At 31.8% G+C, this 16,778-nt stretch overlaps 1 protein-coding gene and 1 long non-coding RNA gene across 4 annotated transcripts in view; both read right to left on the bottom strand.

Annotated features, from left to right (window-relative positions):
• Positions 1–16,778, bottom strand: part of LOC127702263 (uncharacterized) — a 249,338-nt gene that overhangs the window by 34,817 nt on the left and 197,743 nt on the right. The window lies entirely within an intron of this gene.
• The window catches only part of LOC127702268 (uncharacterized), a 39,313-nt gene continuing 26,229 nt past the window's right edge, over positions 3,695–16,778 (bottom strand). Inside the window, exon 3 of the long non-coding RNA XR_007982349.1 lies at positions 3,695–3,963. This is a non-coding gene — a long non-coding RNA (uncharacterized LOC127702268). The remainder of the gene's footprint in view (positions 3,964–16,778) is intronic.

The following is a 16,778-nucleotide window of genomic DNA, read 5'->3' as shown; positions in this document are numbered from 1 at the left end:
AGTCTGACTAACATATTACTAAATGTGTGAACAAAGCTCAGAGAGTCTTGGCATTATTCCGTATTTCTTTTGACTATTTGGAAAAAGATATGTTTGTTACTTTATATAAATCGATAATACGTCCGTTGTTGGAATATTCCACTACAGCATGTACAGTGTGGTCACCATATTTAAAGAAAGATATAACGAAAAATTGAAAAGATACAGCGCCGTGCTTCCAAACTGGTACCTAGTATAAGACATTTAAGTTATGTAGAAAGATTGAAAACCTTAGGCCTACCAAAACTTGAGTATAAAAGAGATCGTTATGATATGTTACAAGTGTATATAGCGTTACACCGTTTAGATGATACTAAATGGCAAAATATTTTTGAGTTGTCTACAAATTCTACTGGAGGTCATCCTTGGAAATTAATTAAGAAGAGGTGTAATTCAACTCAATGTCTTCATACTTTTTCACAAAGGATCATTGATCAATAGAATAATCTGTCAACTAAATCAGTTACTGCAAAATCTATCAATATATTTAAAAATCGTATTAACGTGGAACACTGGAATGGAAAGAAGTTTAATCCTACATATATGAAAGATGATAAATAGTATTTATTTTAACTTTTAACGTGAATCCGTAATTGATACAATGTAAATACCATCGTTTACCAGAATGGGAAAATAAATTATCCTTACTAAGCGCACAGCTCACAGTTTAATAGTATAAATTAATTATAAAGTTTAATTACGAGGCGGCTAAAGATATTTTCAACTTGAAGATCGCCACAGTAATCCAGGTAAAATCCAGGGAGTAAACATACATTGTTCAAACATGGTATACACCAGGACATGTTCGTATGTCTTTCCCATGACAGAAACCGCACAGTTTATGTTAAATTTATTTTCACTTCCATAGATTCCCGCCGATTAAAAGATGAATATATTAAATATACACCTGTCTCTTACTAAAGACTGTTAATTGCCCTCGAGATTCAAATAGTTTGTCATTAGGTACTGTAGCATATATATATATAAAAGACAACCACTCATTTTCCTTTATTCAATTGAGGTTGCACGAAAATTGTATATTATAAAAAATATTTTTCTCATATTGAAAAAAACATCACATCCGTTTTCGTTTGCGTCCATTAGTTTCTTTACTTTGAAAAATATGACCAAAATGTTATGATTTCGTTTTTCATATAAAAACCTGATATCTGAACGAGAGTCGGGTCATCTTTTATCATTTCTCCGTTTGTTTTTCGTTAAGTCGTTGAATGCAAAACACTGAAGGTTGTGAGACGTATTGTGTTTTTTACGTAAACGTGTTACACTAGCTGACGACGACAAGATGCTGTTTTTTTTAACGAAAACTATTTATAATAGAATCATTTCTTCGTTTGTCTCTAGATAATAACGGTATCTTTTAAATCATACCGAGTCAAATATTTTAATTATGTCTCATTTGACTTTTTCTAGCATTTGTTTTGCAACTGTTGTTTGTGTATCCCTTTTGGTATATTCCGCCTCTCGTTCAATTGCAGAATTTGTCCAGTAAAAGAAGGTATATATCTCCAGGGCACAAAATAGGTGTTTAAGGTAAAAAATAATATACATGTAAAAATAAGAAACGTCGTTGTGCAATAGAGTTCTTGAAAATACATTATATACCATTATAAATTGTAACAATTTTACAAAGATAGGTTTTTTTAAAATAATTTTCTGTTTTCAGTGAAAGTTTAGTATATAATGTTTATACAGCTACACAATACAGATATACCCACAGGAACTTATTCAATTTCTGATTTAGTATGTACGACGATATCGGACAAATTGCATGGTTGTAGGGGCGGGAAAAAGTATGTTCCTTTTATGTAATCTATTTATCCTACATGTTTTAACCTGATTTATCACAGCAGCAGTGCATACAAGTTGAACTTATACACCTGTCATTATGGGATGAAAAGAGGAATGTGTTTTTTATCTATTTTTCCGAACTTGTAAATATTTCATAAAAGGTGCTTATTTCATCGTATAGTTTTCTTCCCATGTCCTTGAACCTTCTTTAAATATTACACTAAATTTGTGTTGTGTACCAGCAATTACGTAATATGATGTGAGAAATTAATTTTTTTCTTTTTTTTTCAGATTTGAGCTGAAAGTAATAATCAGTAAAATTTACAGAATAAAATGTATTCCGTGCATTCCGGTCGTTTGAGACTTTTATCCATTTTTAGCTCACCGGGGCCCGAAGGGCCCCATGTGAGCTAATGCCATCACTTGGCGTCCGTCGTCGTCCGTCGTCTGTCGTTGTCTGTCGTCGTAAACTATTTCAAAAATCTTCTCCTCTGAAACTACTAAGCCAAATACCTTCAAACTTAAACTAAATGTTTCTTAGGGTATCTAGGTTATAAATTGTATCCGAAGTTTTGATCCATCGACAAACATGGCCGCCATGGCTAAAAATAGAACATAGGGGTCAAATGCAGTTTTTGGCTTATATCTCAAAAACTAAAGCTTTTAGAGCAAATCTTACATGGGGTAAAATTGTTCAATTGGTCAAAATATATCAGCTCTGAAATTTTCTGACGAATCGAACAACCCATTGTTGGGTTGCTGCCAATGAATTGGTAGTTTTAACAAAATTTTGCAGTTTTTTGTTATTATTTTGAATCTTATTATAGATATATATAAACTGTAAGCAGCAAAATGTTCAGCAAAGTCAGATCTACAAAAAAGTTAATAAGACCATATTTGTCAATTGACCCCTTAAGGAGTTATTGCCCTTTAAAGACAATTTTACACAATTTGTTCATCAAGTTTGCTAACATTCAAAAATCTTCTCCTCTGAAACTACTGGGCCAATTACCTTCAAACTTTAACTTAATGTTCCTTAGGGTATCTTATTTATAAATTGTATCCGAAGTTTGTATCCATCGACAAACATGGCCGCCATGGCTAAAAATAGAACATAAGGGTCAAATACAGTTTTTGGCTTATATCTCAAAAACTAAAGCTTTTAGAGCAAATCTGACATGGGGTAAAATTGTTCAATTGGTCAAGATCTATCAGCTCTGAAATATTCAGACGAATCGAACAACTCATTGTTGGGTTGCTGCCACCGAATTGGTAGTTTTAACAAAATTTTGCAGTTTTGTGTTATTATTTTGAATATTATTATAGATATATATAAACTGTAAGCAGCAATAATGTTCAGCAAAGTAAGATCTACAAAAAAGTTAATATGACCAAAATTGTCAATTGACCCTTAAGGAGTTTTTGCCCTTTAAAGACAATTTTACACAATTTGTTCATCAAGTTTGCTAACATTTAAAAATCTTCTCCTCTTAAATACAGGTGAGCGATTCAGGCTCTTGAGAGCCTCTTGTTATTTTTTTTTTCTCGTATTAAGATGATATTTCTATTTTGTTTCAGGAAGAAACGAACACAGTCTTGTTAGCTCCATATGGAATTAGATCTCAGTATTAATAAATTTCTTAAAATATCAACAGGGTTAGTCATATACATTTACATGTTATTGGTTTTTAGTATGGTAGCGTATAATTTTTCAATATTTGAACCTTCATTAATAAGGATCATCGGAAAATTAAGTTATTTCTAGTTGTTGACAAGTTGATTTTCTACCCTGTTTTTTTTTAATTAATATTGATATCATACCCGTTACAACTAATAAACAGCACCCATCCACACTTTCACCTTTTTTTGTTCGGTAAAGCCCAGCATCTGTTGTGTTCACACTAATAACAGTTATATTTATTGTGCTTTCATCTGTTGTTATGTTATCAAAATTGTATTTATTATCTTTACGATTATAAAGTATATTGTCAAATTGTGATTGATACACTACTTTATTGTTGTTGTCCATAACAACAAAGTCATCGTTTTTGGTGAAACCGGTCCTCCATGTTAAAACAACATTTTCGTGAATTTCAGCAGTCACTGTGGTGGTGTCTGAAAATATAAATCCAATTTCTATCACAACCTTTTGGAAACGAAAGAAGGTGACAATTATATACTAATTACTCGATGTACTTCGGGTTAAAGTCACCAAATTGAAACCCATCACCTTTGTACTGATTTATCTTTATATAACATGTTCCAAACCATGTATCAATCATCTACCGTTATTGGAAATTTGGCGATCATTCATGACACATAAGTTAAGAAATTCCTTCTCAAGGGACCCAAATGTATTTTCCGTCTAAAATCAATTTGCAGGTCTGCTGGAATACAATATTTAACCATATTTCAAATTATTGTGGTTCAAGCAATAATTTGCCGCTGAACATGAACACACTTACATTAAGTCATTATTATTGAATGGCAAACATAAGAAATAGTAGGAAGATAAATATGCACACAGAGACTGACAACAGCTAACTGCAACTTGAATAAAATATAAACTACTAGTAATTGAATTGAAAAATAAATATGCTTAAGACCCATCTGATAGGGAGATAAACAATGATAAGTTTGTTTGTCATAGTTATCATATCGATGTTTAACGTGTAGATATTTCAATTCTAAACTTTTATTTCAACAGATAAAGACTTACACGTAATCTACATAGTAGAAAATAACCATCCTCAATCGTCAGTAAACCCACAGTGTCGCGTCTAGAGCTTTCTACTATCTACATAAATTACACAAAAATCTTTATAAATCCTGTGTTTTATGAGCTTCTAGTAAATGTACTCCTACTAAATTATGTTTTTCTTCAGAGTTCATTAAATCTCATGAGAAACTTGTAAGAACAGTTCCTTACATCATCTTTTTTTTCTTGAAATGCAATATTCAACGAGAAGCTGGTGCTTTCCGTGGGTACATTCCTTTAGCCATGGACACATTTCGATCAGTATTTCCAGATCGTGTGCCGTTCTTCCTTTTCAATATAGTAATAACAATGTTGAGATTTTAAGTTTGTGTTTACTTTTAGAAAAGATGTGTTTTGTATGCAGAAGGGGTGTTTGTTTGCTCATTAAATATGCTTAACCCTACCAAAATAGTGCCTGTATCATGAATCTGAATTTGGTAAAACATGTTGTCAGTCATACTATCCAATATTTCTGGTAAATTCTGGTATCCTTTTCATGCATTATTTGATTATTTTTTTTGTTCTTACATTCTTATCATCGATTAGAAAATAGGCTCGATAACATTTGATTGATAGCTTTGTCATGGATATTTGCTAAACATTTTAGAAATCCATTTGGAAGTATTGGCATTTTCAGTAATGCAAATTTATCCAATTACAAATTATAAAGGGACAATTGCTAAAAAGTTATACACATATATCATATTTTGATTTGTTTTAAGCAATTATAAAAGCGAAATACTGAAATAATAGTTCGCTATTAGCATGCAGTAAGTTTGCTTCAATTTTGTCCAAATAAGCTCATAAACATCACTGATGTATTGTTGGCTTGCAAGTCGTTAAAACAATATCAACCTTCAATTCAACTCTTACTTGCAGATGGGTTGCGCACAAATAGAACAGAATGCCAACATTGAAGTGAAACAAGGGAGCCACCATGACGAACAATTTAATTGACTGATTCGGCACACAAAAAGTTTTCATTCTTAAGCAGGTAAAGCGACAATTTACACATTTAAAAAACTATGATATATCAAACAGACCTACAAAATATGTCATTATATGATTGTACGTGCTTGTCCGTCTATTTATATAGCTTTTGTTAATATTGGGTAAATGTTTTTTGCATTGTTTGGACCTCATCTCAGTGCATTGTTAAGTATATGGTGTCTGGTCTGAAATATACACGAAATGCTAATACATGATAACACGTCCATGCATTTTTAGTTGTTTATGTTTGACTTTTTATAATTTGGATATACGCTTTAGTATGTTATACATCAAATAGGATAATTTGAGTCAAATCGTGGACATTCAAATTTGACAGCTAATGCAGTACTTTCCACTTGTAACAACAAAGGTAAAACATTGTAGCAGCTTCTGTAGAAAATATTCTTTATAATATATATGTAGGACTCTAAAGTGCGATGGTACTCTAAAGTGCGATGGTCACGCTAAAGTGTGATGGTCTACGCTAAAGTACGATGGTGAATCAAGCTAAAGTGCGATGGTTGTTTGTTTGCTAAAGTACGATGGTATGTCACGCTAAAGTGCGATAGATCAATAGGATAAGGTTCGAGGGCTTAAAACGTTAAATTACATGGATGTTAAAAAATAGTCTTTTTTCAAAAGCTAGTATGCTCAGGTATAACATATGTGACAGGCTTTAATTTATAATTAACCGGTAGTCTTAAGTGATTGTTTCTAAATTTAGAAGACCGACCACGTAATAATTGCTAAAAAGGTAATTTAGGTGTCACAAAATACTATATTTCCTGTAAATGATTTTTTAACAATTCGGGAGTATTAAACATGTTAAATACTTGAATAATTGGTGTAGGTTGCCGTTCACACAGTCTATCAATAATCTGAACACCTCCCCTTACAGTCGTCTTTGTAAATTACAAATACAAAATTCGATCATTGTCGGAATATCAGTAACATTTATTTGTATAAGCTTTAATTTAAATGCGAGCGAAAGGCGAAATTCGCCGAGCTTTCTCCCTTTTCATAGCGAGTACACATACATGTTTTATTTTCCTACAATGTACAAACTATGTTTTAGCCGACTGTTTATAATTTACGCTTGAAAACATGTACCTTTATTTTACCAATGTTACTTTTCAATAAAATTGACAATATTTTAACGGGGATCGCAATGTAAACTGCAACGTAAACAATGATTTAATCGAATGTATTCGTTCGCTCCCAATAGAAGCAGGATACAAGATACATTACCTATGCGTATACTATTTTGTATCTATATAGTAAAATGGTCAACTGCAGGACACAAGTCCTTCTTCCAGCACCCGAAAAAAACAACACACATTTGCTTCAGCCGACAAAGCACAGTTAGGTTTGAAATAAAGTCATGGACATTTGGTTTAAAAGTTGTTAATCAAATATTCTTAATTTATCTTCCGGCATGTACATTTTTGGTTTGTATAAACGACTGTTAACGTCATAATCCAACTACGTTTCTTACGTCTATACTTTCGCGGACCATCGGACTTTAGCGTATGGAGGCATCACACTTTAGCGCAGACCATCGCACTTTAGCGTGACCATCGTACTTTAGCGTCCCCATCGCACTTTAGAGTCTTACATATATAAGTGAAAATCCTAACAGTCCATATTGATTGATAATGACCAGTCAAATATGGCACATATTGTAACTTTGATAAAAATTAATAATATAAAACAGGTTGGTCAAGGACTCCAATTGCCTGTTCATACCTGCTCAGAATGTTTCGTAAACAACGCATGAACATAATAAATATGTCGGACACCGGGGAATATAATTCACCTCTAAAATTAGAGATGTTCAACTTCAGATGTTAAAGCTTTTCTAACTCTAAAACCTGAAAATAAATGCAATTCAAGGGTGTATAAATGATTCTTAATACTGTTAAGAGCTTAATGATCAAAAGGGGGGAAATGGCGAAATAGAACTTGGGGGTCAACTTTGCTTGAGGAAAATATAACCATAGTTTCTAATATATTTCTAAATTTATCAACAGAAATTACCTCTAGGGTTAACTGCGGTATATGTTATGAAAGGATTTAGGACGTTATTAGAAATAATTAAAAATTGAAATAAAATAGATCTTAGTAAAACAAAAAAAAAATATATTTCAAGTTTATTAAGATAGTCAAATGTAAAAAGAGAATGTAGGTGCAATATAATTCGTTGATATAAGAAAATACAATAAGAAGAAAACACATAATTGAAATAGAAGGATTTATGACGTTATTAGAAATAATTAGAAATTGAAATAAAATAGATCTTAGTAAAACAAAAACAAAATATATTTCTAGTTTATTAAGATAGTCAAAAGTAAAAAGGGAATGTAGGTGCAATATAATTAGTTGATATAAGAAAATACAATAAGAAGAAAACGAAGAAAACACATAACTGAAATAGACATGGTTCGTAAGAATAACAAGCATTCTCTTCGGTACAAGACAATTAACAATAGTACAAAGTCAAGAACCTTATTGAATTAGTTATTTAGCACGCGTACGGAAGGTTAGAGGTTGCAGGACAGATGTATGGGGAATTGCTATTACATCCAAGGTTATAACCATATTCACAAAGTTATGAATAAGCTTCGGACTCATGAATATACATTTATACTTAAGCCACACAATAATGTTGTTAATGACTAATCAAAAAGCTGAGATACAATGATTGATGTATAATTGAATGAATAAAATAGCAATTATAAATGAATACATTTTGAATATCTTTTATTATAAAGATCGGAAGTTCAAATTCTTTTCAAAATATAATCTTATTTAATTTTAGGACTAATTATCTAAATGCTTTTCAAATATAAATAAATACATTTTGCATATTATGAAGCAATAAATACTTTGGCAACACGTTCCATCGTTAGCAAATGAACTTCAATTTCGGCTGGGAAACGAGAATATCGGGTATTCAATGGTGACTATAAAAACAAATATAAGTCTACTGCCCGTTATCCGTGTTCCTACCAGCAAATTGAGTTGTCTTATTTATTTCATTAAAAAGCTAAGTTAGATTTATTTAATGTTTAGGTGCATACATTTTAATTATTAAAATAAGGAAATTAATTGTAAATTAATAAGACAGAAAATATTTATTTTTTATTATATAATTAAATTAATATAAATATATATATATTCAGATATAATATTATAGTAAATGCGTTTCATGAGGTTATTCACTCCATGTATAATAGATAGGATGGACTTAACAAGATTAAAAGCAGGTGCTTCTTGCGTATTGCAGTGATGCATATAAATATCCTAGGTAATTAGTATACCGTTCACAAGTTAATTTAAGCAATAATTGAAACAGAAATACATGTGTTATTGTCAACTGATAATGTTACTTATTGTTAATCTGTATGATTTTATGCACTGTGAAATTCCTACCAGCAAATTGAGTTGTCTTATTTATTTCATTGGAAAGGTCGGAAGGCGCGAGTCCCACAACGACATGTAGTCCCCAGATATCCAGACATCTTTCTACCTACAAGAACCGTAGGAGAACTTAGAAAACGAGAGAAGGGAAATTACCATCATGTTTATCAATATGGGAATCCTCAAGTACAATCATAGTCCCATCTTAACAAATGGACCCCATGAGAGGTATTCCTCAACAACAACAACAATAAATACCTTCACAACATATAGATATAATATCTGAACTTCTCCCGTTCCGATAGTAAAACATATTATGCTGAAGTCAGGCGTCCGTTTGGCTGTACAGGATGTATAAAAACGCAGCCACGTCTAGTAGGAATGTAGACGTTCAATCGGATGTCTTGTATAGGGACGTCCTGAGTATGCATGAAATTTTTGCTTGTGGTAGTGAGGCAAGTAAAAATCACTTACTAAATTAACAGAGAATGAAGAAAGGTATGACATACTTAATGTCAGTATCGAGGAGGCACTGACTACTGATCTAATTATATCACAATGGACAAGCAGTCCGTCAGTAGAACTATCAACCAAGCGAAAGAAAATGAAAATAACATTTCATAAATTTGGTACATATGGAGTGCGTGTCTGAATATACTTTCAACAGAAGCCTTAACCCACTCGAAATAATAAATTGTGACTGATTCGGCACACTAAAAAAATCATTTAAAGCGACGATTTACGCATTTTAAAATCAAACAGACCGAGAAAAATCGTCATTATATGATTGCACGTGCTTGACTGTCTATCTTTTTTTATTAGATCCGGTCTGGTCTAAAATACACAAAAAATGTTGATACATAATAACAAGTCCATTCATTGTAAACTGTTTCTTATGTACTTTTCGTAATTTGGATATACGTTTTAGTATGTTATAATTTAAATATGAGGATTAGAGTCAAATCGGTGAACATGAAAATTTGGCAGCTAATGCAGTACTTTCAGCTTTGTAACAACATTATATGTATGCCGAATCAGGGCGGAAATATTTGATCTCCAAAATTAGAGGTGATTAAATCCAGATCTTAAACCTTTCTTAACCAAAAATTGTAAGTCAAGGATGTACAGATGTTTAAATATTTGCGGAGCTTAATGATCAAAAGTGGGAAAAATGGCAAAATACATCTTAGGGGTCAACTTAGCTGGATGGAAATATAACCGTAGTTTCTAATGTATTTCTAACTTGATCAACGAAAATCACCCCACGGATTGACTGCGGTAGAAACATATGGTAATCTCTGGAATTCTCCCGTTCCTGCAGTAAATCATTTGCGGAAGTGTGGCGTCCGTTTGGCTGCGCTGGATGAATAAATACGCAGCCACGTCTGGTTGAATTGTGGAAATTAAATCTGATGTCTTGTATAGAAAGAGTGGCACAATCTCTACAAGTTAAAATGGTTCGTTTGTGTCCTGTTGCAATACATAATGGTTGACCCTATCCAATGAATGAAAAGGTCACTTTATAACTTCTGAGTGTCTGAAGCGCTTTCCTGAATATCCAGCAAACCTTCATTGGCAGTGGCAGGTCACATGTTTTGCGGTACATCCTGGGTCGGCCTACTTCGCAGAACCAACCTATTGTATTAATGTTCAGTTTTCATTCGCCTTGAATATGGATGAAATTGTTGTTGGTGCATTTGAAGAGCGTTTCTGAATAGTCATTCATCAGGAACTCGTAAACCAAAAAAATCGAAGTCAACTAAAAATATGAATACTTCAGGCGGAACTATATATGACCAACAGTGACATGGAAAGAAGAGCCAAATCCAACTTAGGTCAACTTTTCATGAGGCAAATGGATCCTTAGATTACAAATAGTTTTTACACGTCGTAACAACATTAATTCTGAAACAAAAAAGATTTGGCAATTTTAACAAGAAAGTCAACAGTCAAAAGCCTTCAAGTGCATATTTGCACGAGGAAAAAAAAAACGGGAAGGATCAGGTAACCTAAATTTGCTTTTATACCAAAATCACGAAATCTACATTTAGTGTTGCCCCACTTAAAGCTTCCTATAATTAGAACACTAGAATCGGCACGGCAAAAACATCATAATATATAGCCAAACATTAAGTAATCACATTAAGAAATGTGCTAAGCATTGTTGGTTGTTGCTCTGCATCATGGTGCGAAGGTTTTAGTGTTATACGATAGTCACGCCATCTTGAAATCATGACGTAGCAAATATCGGTTCTCATTGGTTGCCTTATAATGGGGAAATGATTCTTTTGGCTTGAATAAGATATAGAATTTGGAACATGTCCCGGACAGGAGAAGATATTAAATAAGGACAACATTATAATATGGGTATGCAGGATCCAATCCTATACCCGATCAATGACTAATTTTGTCTTTAATAGTTTAGCTTGCTTATATAATGTCGTGACAAACTCACATTGATTAATAAGAGAAGGGGCAAAGATGAACAAGGTTTTGCATGATTATCTGACTATATATGCATAAACACCAAAAATTAAAATACATACCACTGCCAATGAAATGATATATAAAAAACCAGCATGCAAACGGCACATGAAAGCCCCCCGAATTGCGCATTAGAGTTTTAATATCTTTAATATCTTTTCAACGTCTGTTCTTCATTAGACATTGGTATCTCTTTTATGTAATTCTTTTACTGCAAAAATAGTAAGCTTATCAAAGACGTTATAATAGTAAACCTCATTGCATATTTTATGAGACAATTCCGTTGTACGAAAGGTATAGCTAAAATGTAAAAATGGTGAATTATCCCAATCGAATTATGTTTGTGCGCGTATAATTAAGTTTATGGGTGTAATGAGTTGAGCTGATACAATTACTGTTTGTATCAACACCGACTACAAACTGTGATTCCTTTGCATGCTGTGATATCAGTTTTTCATTGAGTAATGTATATTTCTATCGACTATAGGTACACGTAATATATTGATTAGAAAAAAACAAAAGCAAGCTGAGTGAATAACCTATTGATAATAAGAATTTCATTGCAAATATCGAAGAAATAATCTAGTATTGTTTCAAAATATAATTAAAAGAATTAGTTTCAGAAATTGTTATAAAGAAATCGGAACAACATCACCAAGAATACAATTTACAAAGGGGGGAAATAAATTCCGTACTATTGTCATACATTTTTGTTTAATGATTAACATGATAATTCTGATATAAAATTCTATTAAATATTGAAGAAAAAACAAGATAGCCATCACACACTTTTAACGTAACGGTTATTTTAGTGAGATTAAAATGGGAGGAATAAAGAAGAGTTTTTAGGGACTTTCATAAAACCAATTTATCTTCCAAATTATTTTTCAATATAATCAAGACAGTAAGGAATCTACTATTTTTTGTCCCAATTATCTCCCAATTATACCCCTTTTTTCAATTGTATGGTCTTAATTAGCCACACATAATAAAACACCAATCACATGACTGAATGATAAAACTTATAATTAGTAACGTGAAAATGGAAGCCATGGTAGGGATGACGTTCTGTCAATTTATCTCTTGAAAACCGATAAATTTATTCACATAGCATCATTACGTCCCCTCTATGACAGTTGTATTTTAAAAGGCAAATTAATCCAGCTATAAAGCATCATTTAATGTACGTTTAGGTCTTTTGTCAACTTAAACCTATTGTGTGATTGGTTGTCAGGGTGGATTTTCAAAAGTATTGAAGTATTTCGTGAAAGGGCAGAATGAAAAAAAAATTCAAAGGTTGAAGACTTCCTATCCTAGTTTACACACACAAAAAAAGGAATTTTATTTAAGTTATGCACAAAAAGATGCACAAATACACTCTGTCTAAGCGTAAAAAGGTGTACCCGGTTTCCTCTTTTTGATAAGATTATTGCCCATGTTTTGAGTTTTTTCTGTTACTTGGGCCAGAGATATAAATTATTGCTTTCAATAGAGCAATCAGTTATCTTTCTTCTGATTTTTTTTTTCGAAGGAAATTTATGCTTATGTATATAAAGATCCACATGTATTTGCACCTACCATATTCTACTGTTTTGTGACCATTTGTCTTTAATTTAAAAATTTACAAATATCTCGAAATCCCATATTATAATTCAAGTACAAACACGTATACAAGGTGCAAAGAATCCTAATTCATATATATGCACTTACATTGAACTTTTATAGGCCATAGAAACAGATGTAAACAATTCAAATATACCAACTTGGCTATCTGTACCGTCTTTAAAAAAAAGTCCATTTTCTTTTATTTTATTTCAACTGGATATCAGCCCGATAGTTACGCTGTCTTTATTAATCTTATAGTTTGAAACGCGACACATTTTATAGTAAGGATGTGAAATCACAAGCCCTTAAAATTTGTCACTGTCACTTAAATTTAAATCTGTGTATCAGAAACGCTTTGCTACTTCTTTTTTTACTTCTTTGAAATATATTATACTAAAAAAACGAGGTCAACTTTGTTAGCAGTCATGACGTAAAAACGACAAGTCAAGGAAATCAACTTTATATATAACTAATATAGGACAATGGTGTTGATTAAAAATTACACTTCCAGGTCCTTCTGTTCTCCAATTAATCTAATTAATATTACCAATAATTAACAAGTTCCGGGTCGAATCCGATACCGACACCAATAGTATATGTCACATGTAGTTTCAGGTTGCAACACATTCATGACAACTAATTTGACATTTTCGAAGCAAGGAAAAACTTTATAAATAAGCAGCTAACTCAAGTGAACTGAAAAGTAATGCTTACAGTGTAGGGTTGCACTGTTGACCAACATACGCCCCCCGTTTTAGCTAAATGGGCATGATAAATTCGGACGCCGAATCCAAAAGGGTTCATAAATAATGAATGGGGACTTGAACTGTTTCTAGAGGGTTACCCGAACTACCGAATGACGCGTCATTATCCGAATAACACCTGGAATACACGAATGACATCCGAAATTCTAATTTCAGCACATATTGTTGACTTTTAAACTTTGATTAATAAACAATATTACATTGCTAGATTGTGACAAATATTCTTTTGATAAAGCTGCCTTCAGAACAGACAACAAACTTTCATTTATGCTTGTCTTTCGAGGGGAGTATCAGTGGTATTCATGTCTGTTATGAAGCGGTCTATTCATTGGCATTGCACTCCCAATGAGCAAATAGTTCGCCGAGAGATAGTGAACAAAATGATGAAAAGCGTTGCTCTTGAAAATCATTTTGTACACATTTCAAGTCATCAACTAATATTTATCGAAAGGAATACGAGCTCATGACGGGATACATTTCACGGAAGAAGATTACCTTGCCTTCTAAGTAGTTTTGAGGAAGTCGGTCAGTTGGTTTATTTACAAATTTAGCAAATGAACTGACCTTTTATCTCACTGACTCTACGTGAAATGTATTTTATTTAACAGAAAAAAAACTATTCAAGTCTAAATAATGAAGAAATTCATACATTTTTTTTTTCTTTTACGAAAGATTTTAAGCAATAATTTAGTGAAAAAAAATATTTTAATAAACTTTTACAAAAGATGCAGTAAGGATGTACATTTATTGTATATAGATGCAAATATTTAATTGTGTTAGTTTTTTTATGATTTTGTTATAGTATTGCAGCCTTGGAATACCCAAGACAATCACAAGCATGTTAAATGCAGAGTGTCCATACCATAATTTAATTGCACTAACGTTTAATGATTAATTATGCAATGGGCACGTGTCATAAAACAACAATCTTATTAGCAATAAAATCACAAAATCAAAACGTGAATATTTTAAAAGTAAATTACATTTGTTATCTTTAATTTTATTTCTGAATTTAGAGAAAATAGTAAATTAAGTAAATTTTATATATTGCCAGAGGAAAATTAATAAAAAGAAATAGTGAAATATAATCGAATAAGTCAAATCAATGTGTCTTCATTGAAAACTATGTTAAATAATTATTTTATTCTTCAAGTACAATATTCTTCTCTATTAATAATATTACACTACATTTCCAATTTGTTTTTTTTAGATATATTTGATATACATTCTATATGTACTACACCTTTTATAAAAAGAGTGTATTTTATTTTCATAGTATGTCTCTTTTGTCTTCTTATTTTGATTTCCTTGGTCGCCATGTTGGATGTATCCAATAAATTATAATGCCATTTTTATGAACTTACCTACTTCTATAAATTCAGTTTATGTTTCATCATAAATTTCTAATGCACCCGACCTTGTCAAAAGGAATATTGTGTAAATGAAATAAAAGGGGATGATAACTTAATAAACAATCAAATATTTATCTCAAAAAAAACTTTTAATGAACTACATTGATTTTTTAAGTAATTTTGCATCTGGCCGCGTCAATAAGAATTTTAAATGAAAAAAAAAAAGATTGTAACTTATTAAATATAACTTTTAATAAATAATTTAATAAGTTTCAAGTTTACAAGTTTAGGTTCAGTATTGTAATTTGTGAGGTGAACTGTTTTACACATTTTTATAATATGTTTTTCTTAATATTACACATTTCATCAAAATGATTTCTCACTAGAGTGCAGCAACCTTCAAACTGTATTGTCATCATCAAAATGATATCTCACATAAAGTGCAACAACCGCTAAATTTATTGCCACCACCAAAATGAAAAACGTCAACATTTTTACCCACAAAAGTTTACAAGGAAGTTTTAAATTGAACTTGAGATTGTTTTTTTTGTTTGTTAATTGTGTAACATATATTGGCCATCTTTTTACCAGCAGAGCGGCCATATATAATATTCAACATGTCCGTCCGTCCGTCTGTCCTTCTGTCCGTCTGTCCATACGTCCGTCGTCTGTAACATTTGTAGGATCTAACCACTCTATGCAAGTGAAACTTCTACAACAAACTTAATATACACTGTATTGTTTGTGTAGTTGTGCACCACGGTTTCAGTTTTTCACTGGGGTCTGTATGGCGGTGATGGAACGGGAGAGTCCCTAATAATTATGAGATCTAAAACTCCTCTCTAACCATTCTATCTAATGCAACAGACTATCTTTACATTGGAACTGTTTGTGCACTATGACCATGATGACATTAGGTCTGTAGGGTTGGTTGCTGGGGTATAAGATCAAAAGTTTTGTCATCTTCACTACACAATAAGGAACCATGATCTCATCAAACAAAAATACCAATAGTTCAGAGCAAGTTCCTGGTAGACTTTTGTATTTAGAGATGTGATATTTATGGATTTTTCGAATTGCACATTGTATAACCATTAAAAACACACTGGAGAATACACTTAATTTTTCCATTAGACTACATCCAAAACATGCAAAATAATCATTTAGAATATAATCCACTCGGTTATAACACTGCACAATCACTGTCTGTTACTAGTAGTTAACTAAATGTACGAAGCATAAATTTGTTACTGGAAATAAACAGACTAATTTAGAAAAAAACACTTGAACTAGCACTAAATGTATTGTCAATATTACTAAATATTTAATTCTATTCAACTCATTATTGGCATCATTTATTAAAATTTAAACCTACGAAGAAAATAAACAATAACTACATCCGAAATACATTATTTAATTAAATTTTACAAGAATCTCCTTTCCTCAGTGCCACTGACTGTTTAAAAAAGAAGCTTTTTAAACTAAATGAATGATCTAGGATCAAAAACTATTCACAAAAGATTTCTCCGTCTGATTGAGAGAATTCAACCCGTGCAT

Source organism: Mytilus californianus, unplaced genomic scaffold (assembly GCF_021869535.1).
Source record: "Mytilus californianus isolate M0D057914Y unplaced genomic scaffold, xbMytCali1.0.p SCAF_5, whole genome shotgun sequence".
Taxonomy (NCBI): domain Eukaryota; kingdom Metazoa; phylum Mollusca; class Bivalvia; order Mytilida; family Mytilidae; genus Mytilus; species Mytilus californianus.
This window is presented reverse-complemented; position numbering and strand designations above follow the sequence as displayed.